Raw genomic sequence first — 16758 nt, 5'->3', positions numbered from 1 at the left:
AATTTCCTCTCGCAATTCAAATTACAAAAAGGGTGCATACTACTGTATTTTCTGTGGTATATATACAAGTCTTCTGACACAGTACAGTAACTTAGGAAGGTTAGGAAAAGGCCAAAATATAGTGTAAAAAAAAAAATTTCTGAATCTGAAAATTCTTTCTTTGCATGTGGCACAAAATTGGCACAATTGACCTTTCGCAGGAAGTTTGATTGACAGGCGATCTGACCAATCATAAGGTAAAATCTGCAATTTTAGTCCGACAAACATATTCACTTAATTTTACCGCAGATTTGTTTACAAACAAGGCACAATTCGACACAGGATTTTTTAGAAAGATTGAAACTAAGAGACGATGCTGTCTTTTTTTTAAGCTTTTCTGAAGCTTATTTTTTGCAATAATCCAAAAGACTATTGGGTCATTCTGTGTCAACTCAACCAGAGGTCCCTGCCTCAATTTTTTACATTTACATTTACATTTTTTCTGAAGAGAGATAAATTTAAGTTTATTTATTGAATAATCCACATTTTTGTAGGGGGGTGAAAATGGCAATTTTCACGTAATATTTGGAGCCAAATTACAGGAGGGTAAAAATGACTTTAGAAAGATAGCTGCATCTTTATATTATTTTTACACAGAAATTGTATGTATTAGTAAAATCTGTTGATTTTAGCTATTTTTGTTCCATTATAGGCCAACAGTGACCGTTCAAAAATGTTGGTTCCTCAGTTCCTTATGTTGTTGGTTTGTTGCAGTTCAGCATAGCAAACTTTGGCTGATATGAGTGTTTGTTTGTTTTTTCAATTTCTGTACCTGAAAACTACTGTTAATACCTACTGGAAAAGCGCTGTTTATTTTATTTGTTTGTTTGCTTTGTATTTATTTGTGCTACTGATTGTAGTTTGATTATTTGTACTTGTTTGACAATAGCCCTTTTTTTCTCTGTACATAGCACATACCGAACCCTATCGAAGCTGGGCTCTTAATACCGTGATGCAAACCAAAATGTGAGTAATTTGAACCATTACACCCCTAGTACATATGTAAATATATAAATATTTTTGCTTCAGCTCAAAACTGAAGTCCCAATGTAATAATCAAGATGCAAAAGATTGGGTTGCACGAATAATCAAAATAAAACTGAAGTCGTGATGTGGTGTATAATTAAATATCGCTGCATGTTTCAGAATGAATCTCAAAACTGTGATCATCTACACACATCTAGCTTATGATACAGTGTTTTCTGTACTACATAAGCTTTACCTCTTTAAGTGCTGTATTAACTTCAATTCAGATATGTATTCTCATCCATGCATTGTTTTTAAATTGCTCTAACGTGTTAATAGATTTAAGTAGTCCTGTGCTGCATTGAATATATTTACATACCACTATAAAAACAATACAGCAATAAAATATTGAGTAGACACTCTTATTGTCACCACAATATATATTTTCATACCACCCAACCCTAAAATAACTTTGTGTCAATCTTTATCAGGGTCCGGAGACAACTAGGGGGTGTCGACAAACTTCCAATGAGGACCATTAGACCACTTGAGAAGAATGACCTCATATGACCAAGCTCTAATGTTGTAAAGCAGATTTTGAGCTGATCTCATCACAACCCCTGGGTGCACCAGCTGTGGAAATTACGGGCCAAACTTTGGGTGAGGACTTTTCTCCCACTTTCCTCCACCAAACCTCTTCCTACATGTAATCAGTTTTATAGCGCACTGTTGTCTATATTTGAATGTTTTTTTTTTTTTTAGGCTGTAACCATTGATTATTTTAAAAATCAAATAATGTTTTAGATTAATTGGATTAAATGACACATTTTCTATAAATTTATTTTATAATTCTAAATTATAAAATAAAGTTTGTCCAGAGTTGAAAAGCAGAAGACAGTTTAACCCAATTAATTATAAAAGTAAAGAAAAACAAAAGGACAAACTGTTATGACTCATAGGTAGGCTATGTTTACACTGTCACTGTTTGGGAGTAACATCTGCATTTACTTACAGATGTGAGTCTCTATGTTTTCTACACACAACTGCTTACAATAGTGTTTCGGATGCTGTCTGTATGCACAAGTAACTGAAGTCCAGCAGTATTATTACCTCTAATTATAGCAATAGTGAGTAAAGAGTTATCAAAGATGGCGACAGCCATACTACTAAAAATCTTAAGACAACTGGCACAACAAGAGTCCAGACAAGGCATGACTTCATCTGTTAAATCTGAACCAGCAGCATCTTTTATAACTGGAGTAGATGGGATTGAGTCAAACACAGAGCACAAAACTTGAAAGGAGCAGAGAAAGTGCTTCAATAAACAAATATTATTCGTGGTTTGCCCCGTCAGACGCTTCAACAGATGCGTGTGGACTTGAGTCATGTTTCTCCAGTGAATAACTTACATTTGATGGTTGTGTCCTTGTCTAATTTTGAAATAATTGAAGCAAATAGGAGCATAATAATTCTGACTAAAATTGACATTTTTCTAAAATATTTACTTTAAATGTAGGTTTAATATTCTGTTTAGTACCCATACATGTAATTACTTCAGTTGTTACATGTAAAACAATTGCTTAGCAGCTATGTTAATTTACTATATTCAGAATATACGTGTATATACATGTGAATGTGTTCCCCATACCAGTTAACCAGTCTGTGTTTTGTTTTTAGCATTTTAAATACGTTTTGTTTTTTGTGAATGTGTAGCACAGCCTACGAAAATACATTCACTATATTTGTTTTCTTTAACTTCAGTTTTCATGTTATTTGGAGGACAAAATTGGGCAAGATATAGGGGCCCACTGAAATTCTTAATCTTTAATTTTTAAGCAGGATTTGCTGATTGCTCATTACAGGAATAAGTCCCTTAAGTCAAGTCAAGTCACCTTTATTTATATAGCGCTTTTACAATACAGATTGTGTCAAAGCACTTAACAGTATCAAATTAGAGGACAGAGTGTCAGTAATGTATAATGATAAGATTAAACACTCAATTTTCAGTTAAAGGCATTTCATTATTGAATTCAGAGATGTCATTGTCTAGCTCAGTTTAGTTTAAATAGTATCTGTGCAATCAAATCGGCGATAATCGCTAGAAATTAAGTGTCCCCAACTGAGCAAGCCAGAGGCGACAGCGGCAAGGAACCAAAACTCCTCTGAGACATAATGGAGAAAAAAACCTTGGGAGAAACCAGGCTCAGTCGGGGGGCCAGTTCTCCTCTGACCAGACGAAACCCGCAGTTCAAAAGTTTCTATTTCTATTTTAATTTTGTTGCAATTTCTAACAATAGTAGTATTATGTAGTTAGGTATTTTATTATATTTTAGTTATTTTGTTATTTTTGGTTGATATATCTGGGGATATATCTCTGGGGTCATCCGGGCGTCCTGGTCTCCGCCGACGATCAGGGCCGCAGACGTCACCTCCGGCGCCGACCCACCATCTGATCGGACACGGACCGAGAAACAGACTAGGAAAAAACAGACAAACATTAGCGCAGATGCCATTCAACTTACGATGTAACGAGTACATCGTGTGTTATGGGGAGTGTTCCCGGTTCCGGTTGATCTAATTAATGCAGCCTAACAATCCTTTAACGGATTTGAATAATAGAAGCGTATTAATGTGTTATGTGTAAGCCAGGCTAAAGAGATGGGTCTTTAATCTAGATTTAAACTGACAGAGTGTGTCTGCCTCCCGAACAGTGTTAGGTAGACTGTTCCAGAGTTTGGGTGCTAAATAGGAAAAGGATCTGCCGCCCGCAGTCGATTTTGATATTCTAGGTATTATCAAACGGCCAGAGTTTTGAGAACGCAGCGGACGTGGAGGACTATAATGCGATAATACCTGCATTAGTCTAGCAGTTGTAACAATCCTTCTTTAATGGTCGCATAACATTTTTTATTCAGTTATGATGAGCTAAATGTGAAAGCCAAAATCTGTCAGCAACTTCTACAAATTATTTCTGCTTTCTGCTTGTCTCAGATCATTTTGGGCACGCATGCACAGGGCAGCTTTGGGTTTGTTGCTCTGTGCGGTTTAATGTATAGTAGTTGGATTGTTGTTCAGTTTTATTCATTACTGTCAGCTTTCACGGCAATACTGTTAAATGAGCAATTATCACTATCAAACCATCAAACATGGACCTTAAAGGGATGGCTCACCCAAAAACTTTATTTAAATAAATGAATATTGTGACAATCATGTTAATCAGTCTGATTTCAGTGGCACAGCTTAGTGTAGTATCTAGCACAGAGGTTGTTGATAGTATTGTGTGCATGTTGCTGCATTGTACATGGTGTTCACTGCCTGATATTGTATTATTGTTTACACCTTCAGTAACTTGTACATTGTTTCCTTATAAAATGCTCTAACATCTTTTTCTATTTCTTTTCTCCACCAGACACACTAGGAATGACACACTGGTTCATCTTAAGATGCACAGATCTACCTATAGCCCACCATCAATCCCACACTCAACTTGCAACGAAGTTTCATTAAGTGCAGTCTATAACCCGTGTCTGCCATGCACGGTCTGCACCTTGTTTTATTGCAGATGTTATGGATTATTCTATTAGAGCTCTTTATATTCTTTATTTGAGACTGTTATGTTGTGAATAAAGTCAACTCAACTCGATGCTTTCAGCAGTTAATACATTAAAGTGTGTCCTTAATGTTTTATTATTTAAAGATATTATTTAAAGTTTATTACAGGCTCAGTGAATTTTCTTTCACTAGAATAAGTGTGCTGAAAACGGGTTTGTCAGCATTAATTTTGTGAGGCATTAAATCAAATAGACATTTGTATAGTGTTTCATCCAAAGGCTTCTTCCTCATTCATCAAGGGTTTTCTTTGCCTTTGTCACCTTTAACATTATTTGGAACAAAATATGAATATGTACACTATATTTCAATGCATGGAATGGAGTCAAAGAATCACCTGACACAAACCGTTCACCTTCATAGAACATGGTATAAATTAAGGTGTTACTCAAATTTTCAAGCTTGTAATGTTAACAATTGAAATTCTAAGCAGCAGTCAAGCGTGGCATAAGAAGGGTCTAATTTATGCTTTCTGCAAGATGACATACAAGGAATGTAAACCAGTAAAGTAGGTAAAATTACAGTTTGCTTGAAACGAGGGTCACTTCAAATAAGAAACTGGGCTGGCATTTTTCTGCATGTATTTTTGTCTACAGAGGATCAAACAAACAGATTTAAAGGCTGGTTGTGCATGGTGGGTTTCAAAGAGTGTTCCTGTGTGTGTTTGTTGTTGTATTTGTATTTTATTAAAGTGTCTTCGGACGCGAGTGGTGCGATGCACGCAACAATAATCACTATCGCCTGGATGCAGCGCGACTCGACAAATCTCCCGTCAGTAAAATGATTCCTCGTTCTATTTCTGGCGTAATCATGCAACAACGGTTGCAAAAACCCGGGTTCTACTGATTCGTCTGCTTGCTCCGATCCGGCGCTGCGTGCATGGCAGCAGGTAGCCTACTTTCAAATGCTGAAGATTCGTCGTATAGACGTCGTATAGAGGTAAAGAAGACGACTCATTAACAACAAAAAACGTTCGATCGAATGCGATGTTTATCAGATGCTACGATCTTTCACAGACGTCTCCGCGACGTACCTGTGCTATCTGGGTATAAAACATTGTGTGTCATAATTCAGTTCGGTTCTTATCAAATGGTGTCAGTGCAGACAAGTCAATAATATTGCTGAATATTAGGTGTCTTCAACCAAACAAGACAAAAGGCAACAGTGACAAGGAACCCAAACAAGACCCGGCTCAGTCAGGAAACCAGTTCTTGTCTAGCAAAACGAATGAACGTGGTGTAATTATTCCAGACTGCATCACAAGTCAGACTGTGGATTGATATCATTCAGAATATTTCATCCAACTTCTTCTGCATGAAGTAATATCACGCCAGCAGGTGAAGCTGGTAAAAAGGGTCTGCGCAGACGGCTTGTCTGGTTCTCGTAGTCTTTGCTGAGGATCTGTGCTGGGGCCATCAATGAGGTCTTCACAGGGATCTGTCATAGTTGGCATGGTCACCGCTGACAGTCAGGGATGTGTTGTGGTCGTTCCTGGGTGCAGGTCCACCGTCTGGTCTGGATACGGCTGGATCAGCTGATTACTGTAACCTAGGGATGAGGGTGAGACAGTATATAAGCAACTAATATAAGCAATGATGTCATTCTTCTTACAAATTAACATGTACATTAGATATTATAAGAAGTGTTGCTGCTTACCCTAATTGGTGCAGCATAAAAATCCTTTAAGAGATTTGAATTATAGAAATGTGAGTGTGTCATGTGTATGGAAGGTTAAAGAGATGGGTCTTTTAAACTCACAGAGTGTGTCTGCCTCCTGAAGTCCACCCTTTTGATCAGAGGTGTCAAGTAACGAAGTACAAATACCTTACTTAAGTAGAAATTTTGGGTATCTATACTTTACTGGAGTAATTATTTTTCAGGCGACTTTTTACTTCTACTCCTTACATTTTCACGCAATTATCTGTACTTTCTACTCCTTACATTTTAAAAATAGCCTCGTTACTCCTGTTTCATTTCGGCTTGATTTCATTCCGGTCATCGTTCAAAAAAAATTAATAAAAAATATATAAAAACCTATCCAGATAAATCGCGCCATCCGGATAAAGTGAATTTGATTGTGGTTGGATGAGAAGTACAAACATATACCATTCCGACACCCTATTGGTTTGTACGCGATCCACCTGCACATGACACAAATCACGTCACACTCCAGCAAGGACATAGCCAGTGTTTGGGTCGTTACTCAGATTATTTCTTAAAAGTGATTATTTCTCCACTACTGGCTCATTTATCAAACGGGTGCTTTCTCTTCGTCCTCCGCAAATTAAGCTACAGTAAGTAGTTCGGTAGAGAGACGTTTGAATAAATTAGCGTTTGCGATTGACAATGTTGTGATAAGTAGGCTATACTAACTTTGTAACTCCCCAGCTAACACAGTTACGTCGTGACGACGTAACTGGACCGGACCATATACGTCGCAGCGACGTACCAAATAACGTTCCAGCGACGTAACTTTGTGATTCCCATATTCGTCGTGGCGACGTTATTTGTTACGTCGCTGGAACGTGCTGAGAACGTCCTAACAACCAAACCGGCACGTCGTGAGGACGTCACTCTACCGTACCATATTGGTCGCAGCGACGTACCAAATAACGTACCAGCGACGTAACTTTGTGATTCCCATATTCGTCGTGGCGACGTTATAGTGGTACATCGCTGGAACGTGCTGAGAACGTCCTAACGACCAAACCGGCACGTTGTGAGGACGTGACAGTACCGGATCATATTGGTCGCAGCAACGTACCAAGTATGTCCTAAGGACTAAAATACCACGTTAATTTTTAATTTTAATATTTACACCTCGCCTTTAGTCTGGGTCCTGAGAATGTGTTCCGACTATTACCTTGAAATAACCTTGAAAACTCATCTTTGGTGCAAAAAAGAAAACTTATAAAATCTAACAGTAATTTAATTATAGGGGATTTATAGTAAATACATTCATTACATACATGCAGTGCAAACCAATTCAAAAACATTAAATTCTAATAGAAAATAGACAAAAACACAATGCATTCATTCATGAATCAACATTTATTCAGTGTTACTTTCTACAAATACTAAACCAAAACATTACACCTGTTCTTTAACCATGCAAAGTGTTACCAATCAACTGAAAAAGTTTGTGTCTCATTAAGGTTGGGCATAGTTAAATAATGCTGTTATCAGTGAAAATTATCAATAATTATCAGTACTCTTATTGATACAACTCCCTTAATTTGGTGCAAAAAAATAAAGACATGATAAAAAAGATATGAAACAATTCAGTAGATACTTCATTAATATCTGGTGCTGATGTGCTTTAATACAGCTTCACTATCAGAAGATAAACCTAAACAATGTTACAATTACCAAAGAACCATAGTTCTTGGGCTTCTCAGAAGATAAAATAAATAAAGAAAATAACATTCATAAAGAGTAAAGATATGTAAAATGAACAATATAAAGATTTCTAGCATCACTCCTGTATAATTTGGCCCACCCACAAAACATAAACAGTTTTTGTTTAGGAAAATGAGCGTGTTGACTTTCTCTGGAGAATGTGTGATCTCTGATTACTGACTGTGGAGAAGACTCTTTCAGACAGTGCTGAGGAGGCAGAGTTAGGTGCTGGACGGCTGTGAGAGACGAGGAAGAGTGTCGTTCTTACCCCAGCAGCAGAAGACAGGCTCTTCTGAGGGAAGGACAGGAGGAGACTCTTCACTCTTCATCTTGTCATGGAGGGTTGATGCAGTGTTTTGCTGTAGAACAAGGCTCCTCCTCAGCACTTGGTCTTCCTCAGCAAAGAGTTCCTTTAGGGCAGAGTCAGAGACTCCAGATTCCTTGCAAACTGGAATCTTTTAATAAAATTTACCATATTATTGTAGTCAGGTTTATTGTTTTTATTATAACACATGACAAAGGTATGAGAAAATTATGTTAAAGGTGTTCTTCCTCCTCTTCGCCGTCCTGAGCCTGCATCGTCAATATCCTTCTCCGGCAGCTGAAAGGGAGGATATCATCATGTTAATGTTGCTAATGTATGAACACAACCAGTCAAAAATCTGCAATCTTTTTTTCTTTTTTTTTAATGTTTTTCAAAAGAAATCTCTTCTGCTATATTAATTTGACCAAATTTACAGTACAAAACATTAATATTGTAAAATATATATATTTTTTTAATTTAAAATAACAGTTTTCATACCCTTTTTCTAATACACTTTAAAATGTATTTCATTCCTGTGAGGCAAAGCTGAATTTTTCAGTAGCCTTTACTCCAGTCTTCAGTGTCACATGATCATTCTCACATACTGATTTGCTGCTTAAGAAACATTTCTGATTATTATCAATCAGTGCATTTACATGCACCTAATCACATTTTTGCCTCTCTGACCAGTGTGCATGTGCTCGTGACGTACGTGAATGACGTGACACGCACCTGCAGGGGTGCGTTTCCCAAAAGCATCGATAGCTAACTATGGTCGTTAGTTCCACTGAACTCTATTGGTAAGTATGGAACTTGTGACCATAGTTGCTTTTGGGAAACGCACCTCAGATTAGAAATGATGGGGAAGAAAGCTTTGCATTTCTGGAGAGCCGAATCACTAAACTCTGTCAGCACACCAGTCTCTGCTCCTTACCCTCATCCAGTGCAGGCAAACCCAGCTGAAGTGACACTGCCATCACTTTGCTATGGTGGCGAAAATGTATGGAATACAAACATACAAACATGTTTTGCATTAGACAAATTAAAACAGCGGCTAGTAACACACCTATTTGTGCTGAGCAGTGGGGTTATGTTATGTGAATAATGGCGGTAAAAAAATAACCACAACTCAAATAATACGAATAATGGAAATTGCATATAAACGGGAGTGAAGAGCTTTGCTCTTGACATGTAAACATCATAATGTGATTAAGTCCTTACTCTGATTATTGGAAATAAATCACATTATTTGTGCACATGTAAACGTAGTCTAGAAACAGTTGTGCTCCTTAATATTTGTGTAAATCGTGATATTTTTCTTCATGATTATTTTATAATATAAGTAAGTTCAAAACATTAAAAAAAAAAAAAAACAAAGTAAAAAAAAATTAAATCAAATCTTTTGTAATATACCGTATTGACCCGAATATAAGACGATGTTTTTTTCTTGGAAATACATCTGAAAAAACGCGGTCGTCTTATATTCGGGGTCTAGACTTTGACATGTCAGTAATACACCCACAACAATAGGTGGCGCCAAAAACGCATAAAACGAGTGTGCCATGAAATATGTAATGTAATGTGTGATGTAAAGATCGCGAGTGAAAACAAAAGAAAAAGAAACGCTTACAGCGGCACGAGTCGTGACTGTCATGTTAGTCTGATGGGAACAAACTTGCTCTGTAAGTGATTTAAAAACATAACACAGTACCCAGATTTGAAGACTACAATAAGATTTCACTTCTACTGATAATAAAATTTTGGTAGGCTACTCTGAGATGGATAGACTAAATGTTATATAATTCAGATGGGCTACCTGTTATTTCAATGGTGTATCAAAAGTGTATATTTTTCAATGTCATTGTTGGTACATTTTACCAGTATTTACCATACTTTCAAAACAAAAATTAAATAATTTAAGAAAAAATGTGTTTTACTGAGAGAAAAACAAAAACAAGATTTGGTTTTCAAAAGCCTTTTTCCAAAAGGTACATCTGGAAAAAGGGGGTCGTCTTATAATCAGGGTCGTCTTATATTCGGGGTCTAGACTTTGACATGTCAGTAATACACCCACAACAATAGGTGGCGCCAAAAACGCATAAAACGAGTGTGCCATGAAATATGTAATGTAATGTGTGATGTAAAGATCGCGAGTGAAAACAAAAGAAAAAGAAACGCTTACAGCGGCACGAGTCGTGACTGTCATGTTAGTCTGATGGGAACAAACTTGCTCTGTAAGTGATTTAAAAACATAACACAGTACCCAGATTTGAAGACTACAATAAGATTTCACTTCTACTGATAATAAAATTTTGGTAGGCTACTCTGAGATGGATAGACTAAATGTTATATAATTCAGATGGGCTACCTGTTATTTCAATGGTGTATCAAAAAGTGTATATTTTTCAATGTCATTGTTGGTACATTTTACCAGTATTTACCATACTTTCAAAACAAAAATTAAATAATTTAAGAAAAAATGTGTTTTACTGAGAGAAAAACAAAAACAAGATTTGGTTTTCAAAAAGCCTTTTTCCAAAAGGTACATCTGGAAAAAGGGGGGTCGTCTTATAATCAGGGTCGTCTTATATTCGGGACAATACGGTAATAAGTATTTTCTATCACTTTAATTCAATTTTATGCATCCTTGCTATTAATGTCTTCCCAAAGAAAAAAAAAGAAAAAAATCTTAGTCACTCCAACCTTTTGAACCGTCGTGTAGACCAGTGTTTCCCAACCAGTGTGCCGTGACAGGTCAGGTGTGCCATGGAAGATTATCAAAAGCTTCCTTCTCTATTATATTTCGTTGTTATTATTTTAAATCAGTGCAGTTGGTCATTGTTATCATTAACAACAAGAGAAACTGAGTGCCCATATAGCTACAATAAACTTTATAACCTGCAAACTGATGAAAACGCTAAGCTATTAATTTACTGTCTCAGATGCGGCCGTTCTAATGATGGAGAAAACACAGATCTCTGTCAATCGTCAAAAACCTTGTTAACTCCATTTGAGTATGATTGTCAGAAATTAAGTGCAAGTGTCTGATCATAGATAAAGCCAAAATACCAACTCTGATGACGCAATGTTTAATTATTGAGAAAAAAAACAACCTTTTCCCCTTGGTTTTTTATTTTTTATTTTTATAATACTTAGTGGTGTGCAGCGGGATTTTTTTACAGGTCAAAACTGTGCAGTGGCAGAAATAAGGTTACACTTGATTTAATGTTTAATGAAATAATGTTTCTTGATTTCTGAAGGATCATGTGACACTGAAGACTGGAGTAATGATGCTAGAAATCCAGCTTTGATCACAGAAATAAATTATATTTTAGAATATATTTCAATCTTTTGACCAGCTGTGTACATTGCTACATTTAAATGAAAACACAACTTGTAATAAACAATGCACACATTCTCAAAGAACTTACATTGTGATGATTACTTCCTTCCTCGCTGCGGTCTTCTTATTTTTCATCTTTCCTTGAATCTACACAAAAATAAACAAATAAAAATAATTAAACAAATAATTTTATAGACAATTTGGATAAGTCACCCGAGACTTTTTGATGGTGGCCACAAACTGTGAATCTTCCTTTTGAAATCTTAAGTGGTTCTCCAGCTTCTCAAGGAAAGGCAGATTCTGGGGCCATTTTCACAGAGAATTTTATCTTACTACTAGGTGTCCTAGCTAGAAGATTTAGCTTAAAACCTATTAACAAAACTCTTAAGGGTCTACAGTAACTAAAAAGAGGGTTGAGTCATTGCATTGACTTTTTTCTTTGTTAAGTTTCCACGCTGAGCATGCATTGAAGCTCTTAATATTGAACTCTCAAAGTGAACCAGATAGACAAATGTAACTTTAAAATGTACATAATTTCTTAAATGAGACCATGCCCCCAGATCCCCCAGACAGAACAAGCAAAGTGATGTGGTTGTGTAAGGTTTAGGAATAGGGGAGAGTCTTTACATTGGTCAAATTTAGGCCAACTCCAATATTTTTAAACATTTAAAATGACTAGGAGCTCGGGAGGTGCTCATAAAGGCAGTGGTTTACAATTGTGGTCCTGGGGACCCATAGCACTGCACATTTTGTATGACTCTCTTGTTAAACACACTTGATTCAGATAATCAGCTCCTTAGGAAAGAGCTCCATGAACTAAACTAAGCTTGTGTCAGTAAGAGAGATGTATAAAATGTGCAGTGCTGTGTGTCCCCAGGTTCAGAATTGAAAACCACTATCATAAGGTACTCTGCTCAGTTAGTAATTTTTCTCATAACAAGACCATATGAACATCAACGATTTAAGCAAAATTCCACCTGACTGGGGAAAAACAAAATCTCTCAAAGGCTCTGGAATTAGACTATTAATTGATATCTATCTAGCTATGAGTAACTGAATTGTGAAATCCAACTAGAGATGCATCCATCCGATACTCAGGATCGGTATCGTCTCTGATACTGGCATTTTTTGCCAGATCGGGTATCGGTCAGAGGAGACCAATCCAAATCCGTTATTGTGCGTGTACTATTCCGTGTTATTTTTAAGCCCCACTAAAGGCACAAAACATTATAAAGCACCATAAAGTTTTGTGCGCTATATTCCAAGTGTTCTGAAGCTGTTCCATAGTTCAGTGTGAGGTACAGATGAATATTTAAATCACTAAATTCAAGTTCATGTAAACTCTTCTCTGCGCTATGCGGCTGTCTGTCATCCTCCATTCAGCATTCAAACTGCGTGTCACGTTCGGTTACTACAGTCAAAACAATGAAACTCTCTTTAAGAGCGCACATAAACTGAGATTTAAAACTGTTAAAAGAAAAGGCTCAAACTATCACGCAGATTTAATACACTACACACCAATATCTCTTTCCTTTGTGCTTTGAACATTTCTCTGCGTAACGCTGCGCTGTGACTCCATGTTGCTTCAAGCGCATCATTCTGCACACGGGTTGTACATTTGTGCCGCTACACATGACATATGAAAGCAAATAGACATATGATTATAACGATATATTTTCTGTATGTGTTTTGTATACAGCTCGTGGTATTTTTATAACAATGAAGGATGTTGATGACATACAACTGCCTATTATAATCAAAATCAACTATAGATCACAATCGGAAGTTATTAGAAGCACTCGATGATGGTTTTAAGTGACTTATAAACAAACACATTAATAATTACATAAATTTTCAAGTGTAGCTTGATTCTAATTGTACCTCTAATTATATTATAGGATATTCTTGTAAGTATTAAAGATATTTGTGTTTCTGGTGTAGAACCAAACTTTACTTATCAAAATTTAATGCTGTATATTGAGCAGCAGACGATGTTAAATCCATATACGAGATACACATCTGAGGAAAAATACATTGTTGGTCGGCGCCACCTAGCGTGCATGCGTGAATTAGCACAAGGTGAACAATCGTTTCGCACTCGGTGTGAAAGCACCGTCGTCGGCGATTCACATTGCGCTCAGTGTGGAACGGCCTTTATTTCACTAAAATGTTTCACTAAATGTTTAGATTTTATCAAATTATTGTGCACCCATGATTTTTCTAGAGTATCTTTTGCTGCTGAATTATCCAATAATCTAGTTTATAATAGTATTTTTGTCATAGATTATGATTACCGTATTGACCGAATATAAGACAATGTTTTTTTTCTTGTAAATACATCTGAAAAAATGCGGTCGTCTTATATTCAGGGTCTAGACTTTGACATGTCAATAATACACCCACAACAATAGGTGGTGCCAAAAACGCATAAAACGAGTGTGCCATGAAATATGTAATGTAATGTGTGATGTAAAGATCGCGGTGAAAACAAAAGAAAAGAAAAGCTTACAGCGGCATGAGTCGTGACTGTCATGTTAGCCTGATGGGACCAAACTTGCTCTAAGTGATTTTTAAACATGACAGTACCCAGATTTGAAGACTACAATAATATTTCACTTCTACTGTTAATACAATTTTGGTAGGCTACTATGAGATGGATAGACTAAATGTTATATAATTCAGATGGGCTACCTGTTATTTTTATGGTATAACAAAAAGTGTATATTTTTAAATGTCATTGTTGGTAGGGCTGCACAATTTGGAGAAAAAAATCTAATTGTGATTTTTCTGATCAAAATTGCGATTTAAAATGCGATTTATTACTATTTCATAAAAAGAGCTACAGGTTTGTTGTGGTGGTTTTAACAGCACCAAAGAAAGACCAAGCATAACCACAAACTATGCTACACTGTGCTACTGTTTATTTAAAACCTCTTAAACATTGTGTCCATTTTTTTTTAAAGTTGTCAGGATGCAAACATCTGTCATGACATTAAGAACTACAGTATCTTAATTAAAGTTAAATTAACAATCATATATAAAATTTTAAACTTTTAAGAACCCAAACACACTGTACTTTCGGCAGGTTTTACGCCCGTTTCACACATGCTCCGTTTGCAGTGCGTATTTTTATCCCTAAATCCAACCCTGTGGATTACCTGTCTCTCCTCCAGAGCCTTTAGTGGTGTGGGTCCAGGAAGGGTGCTTATATGTCTGGATACCGCTGCACAAATCTTTCAGCCACGAGAAATACAGTTCCAGCATGTCTTCAAATCCAGGACAACAGAATGGTCAGGATGATCTGAAACATATAACCTACTGAAATCAATTTAAATGTATTTTGCCTTGCCTGAGTGATGCTGAAACAACCAGGTTTAGTTTTTCACCCAGGATTCGCTGCTTCCTATTGAACAGTCTTCATGATGAATGATCTCTTGATCCTGGATCCTTGCATCTTATTGCACCTTGCACCTGGATCTTGAAACCCATCTCTACTCGTAATAGTTGTCTTGTTGCTGCTGCCCAGATTGTCTCTCCACCTGATGATTAAAAAAAAAAAACTTAGTTTTACAGCAATGAATAAAACATTTATAATACTATGTTGTAACAAATGAGCATCTTTTCTAATAAGCAACTCACTGAATCATTGACTCGACTGGTGGCAGTCAGGACCTAAAAAAAGTGAACCATTTGTTTATTAAAGATTTGTTGAAACTAAAGTATCAGATCTATTTGAGAATGAAACTAGCATAAAAAGCATGCATGTAAAAAAAACACCATTAACACCATTAACGAGCAGATGACACAATTTACAGGCCTGTCACTTGAGGGGGAAAGGTGTAATTATTAATCCCACACACTGAACATGATTTCGGCAGCCTCGGTCTAATTAAACTTTATACAGCAGTTTATATTCAAGTTTACAGTATGGCTAGCATGAGCATCATCGACTAGCGCGAAAGGCAGGCAGTCAAACAAACTAATTAACTTTACTACGGTTAAAGTTTAAAGTATTTGAAAGTGAATACTGTATAGTTTATCGTGTTAAATTTCAAATAACTAAAAGAAAGGTATAACATTTTATCTCAAGGTTTCAACAGTTAACGTTACCTCAGACCACCTCATGAGACTGCTCCTGAGCTAATTAACCAAACAGGGCATTTATTTATTAAATTAAATTGGAAAACCTACAAAAATACAAAACACTACTCATCTTTGGTGACATCTAACGTTATAAATCAGTAAAAACGATGAATACAAGTAGATTTATTAGCGCTTACCTTTTCCTCCGTGTCCGTCTGCTGGAAGTTGACCGTTAATGACGGGCACGCGCACTCTCGCGCAGCAGTACAGACAGTGACGCGCCGCGCGCTGCTGGTTTAAATGTTAATTTGTCCCGAGCCCTCTTTCAATAAACCTCATTCTCAGTCATTCACAAACATGTAATTAACAATGATCACCATTTGCTAAGCAAGCTATTTGGTTTTTGTTTTGTCCTTAATTTGATGACACATACGTACCTACAAATATAATAATTCATGCCATCTTTTAAAATTTTCCAAAATATAGGCTATCCAAATGGTATCTTAACATAATAATACATGTAGTGCAATAATATGAAAAGTTATCATGAGACCAGCTGACCACGTCGCTACAACGTTCTTCACGGACTAACAAGCGACGTCTTTTGAGGATGTGCCCACGACGTTTCTGGAACGTTAGCCAAGATTCTAAAAAATGGAACTTTACCACGACGTCCTCACAACGTCGCCATAAAGTAATGTCGCGCTGACCAAAGGACGACGAACTGGCGACGTCGTCACAACGTTCTGTGTTTGCTGGGTCGTTACCCCCAACACTGGACACAGCAGACGTATGTAGCCAAGTACGCAGATGTCCGTGGCAGAGACTCAAGAAGAGAACTCGAGCGAAATGTAACTGATGTAGATTACCCTGTTGTTGTACATACAGGATTGAGTCCAAAGTGTTTGTTACATCTTCTAGTTAAATGTGACATTGTTGCCATTAGCTATAGAATTGAGCATAGTACAAACCAGGAAGGTATCAGGATTGAGTTTATTAATCACTTGGATTAATA

General features: G+C 36.6%; 2 long non-coding RNA genes across 2 annotated transcripts; one reads left to right on the top strand and one right to left on the bottom strand.

The window, feature by feature from the left end:
* Positions 1-898: 898 nt before the first annotated feature.
* LOC131546468 (uncharacterized) lies at positions 899-4607 on the top strand. The gene is made up of 3 exons (XR_009272714.1): positions 899-1005; positions 1497-1665; positions 4415-4607. It is a non-coding gene; the product is annotated as an uncharacterized LOC131546468 (long non-coding RNA).
* A 2416-nt stretch (positions 4608-7023) lies between these two features.
* Positions 7024-16530, bottom strand: LOC131550149 (uncharacterized). Its single transcript, XR_009273542.1, has 4 exons — positions 15941-16530; positions 15300-15332; positions 14819-15199; positions 7024-8614 (listed from the first exon to the last, which is right to left on the bottom strand). It is a non-coding gene; the product is annotated as an uncharacterized LOC131550149 (long non-coding RNA).
* Positions 16531-16758: the final 228 nt, after the last annotated feature.

This window comes from Onychostoma macrolepis, chromosome 01 (assembly GCF_012432095.1).
Source record: "Onychostoma macrolepis isolate SWU-2019 chromosome 01, ASM1243209v1, whole genome shotgun sequence".
In the NCBI taxonomy this organism is placed as follows: Eukaryota; Metazoa; Chordata; class Actinopteri; order Cypriniformes; family Cyprinidae; genus Onychostoma; species Onychostoma macrolepis.
The sequence above is the reverse complement of the archived record's forward strand: the minus strand, read 5'-3'. Positions and strand labels throughout refer to the sequence as shown.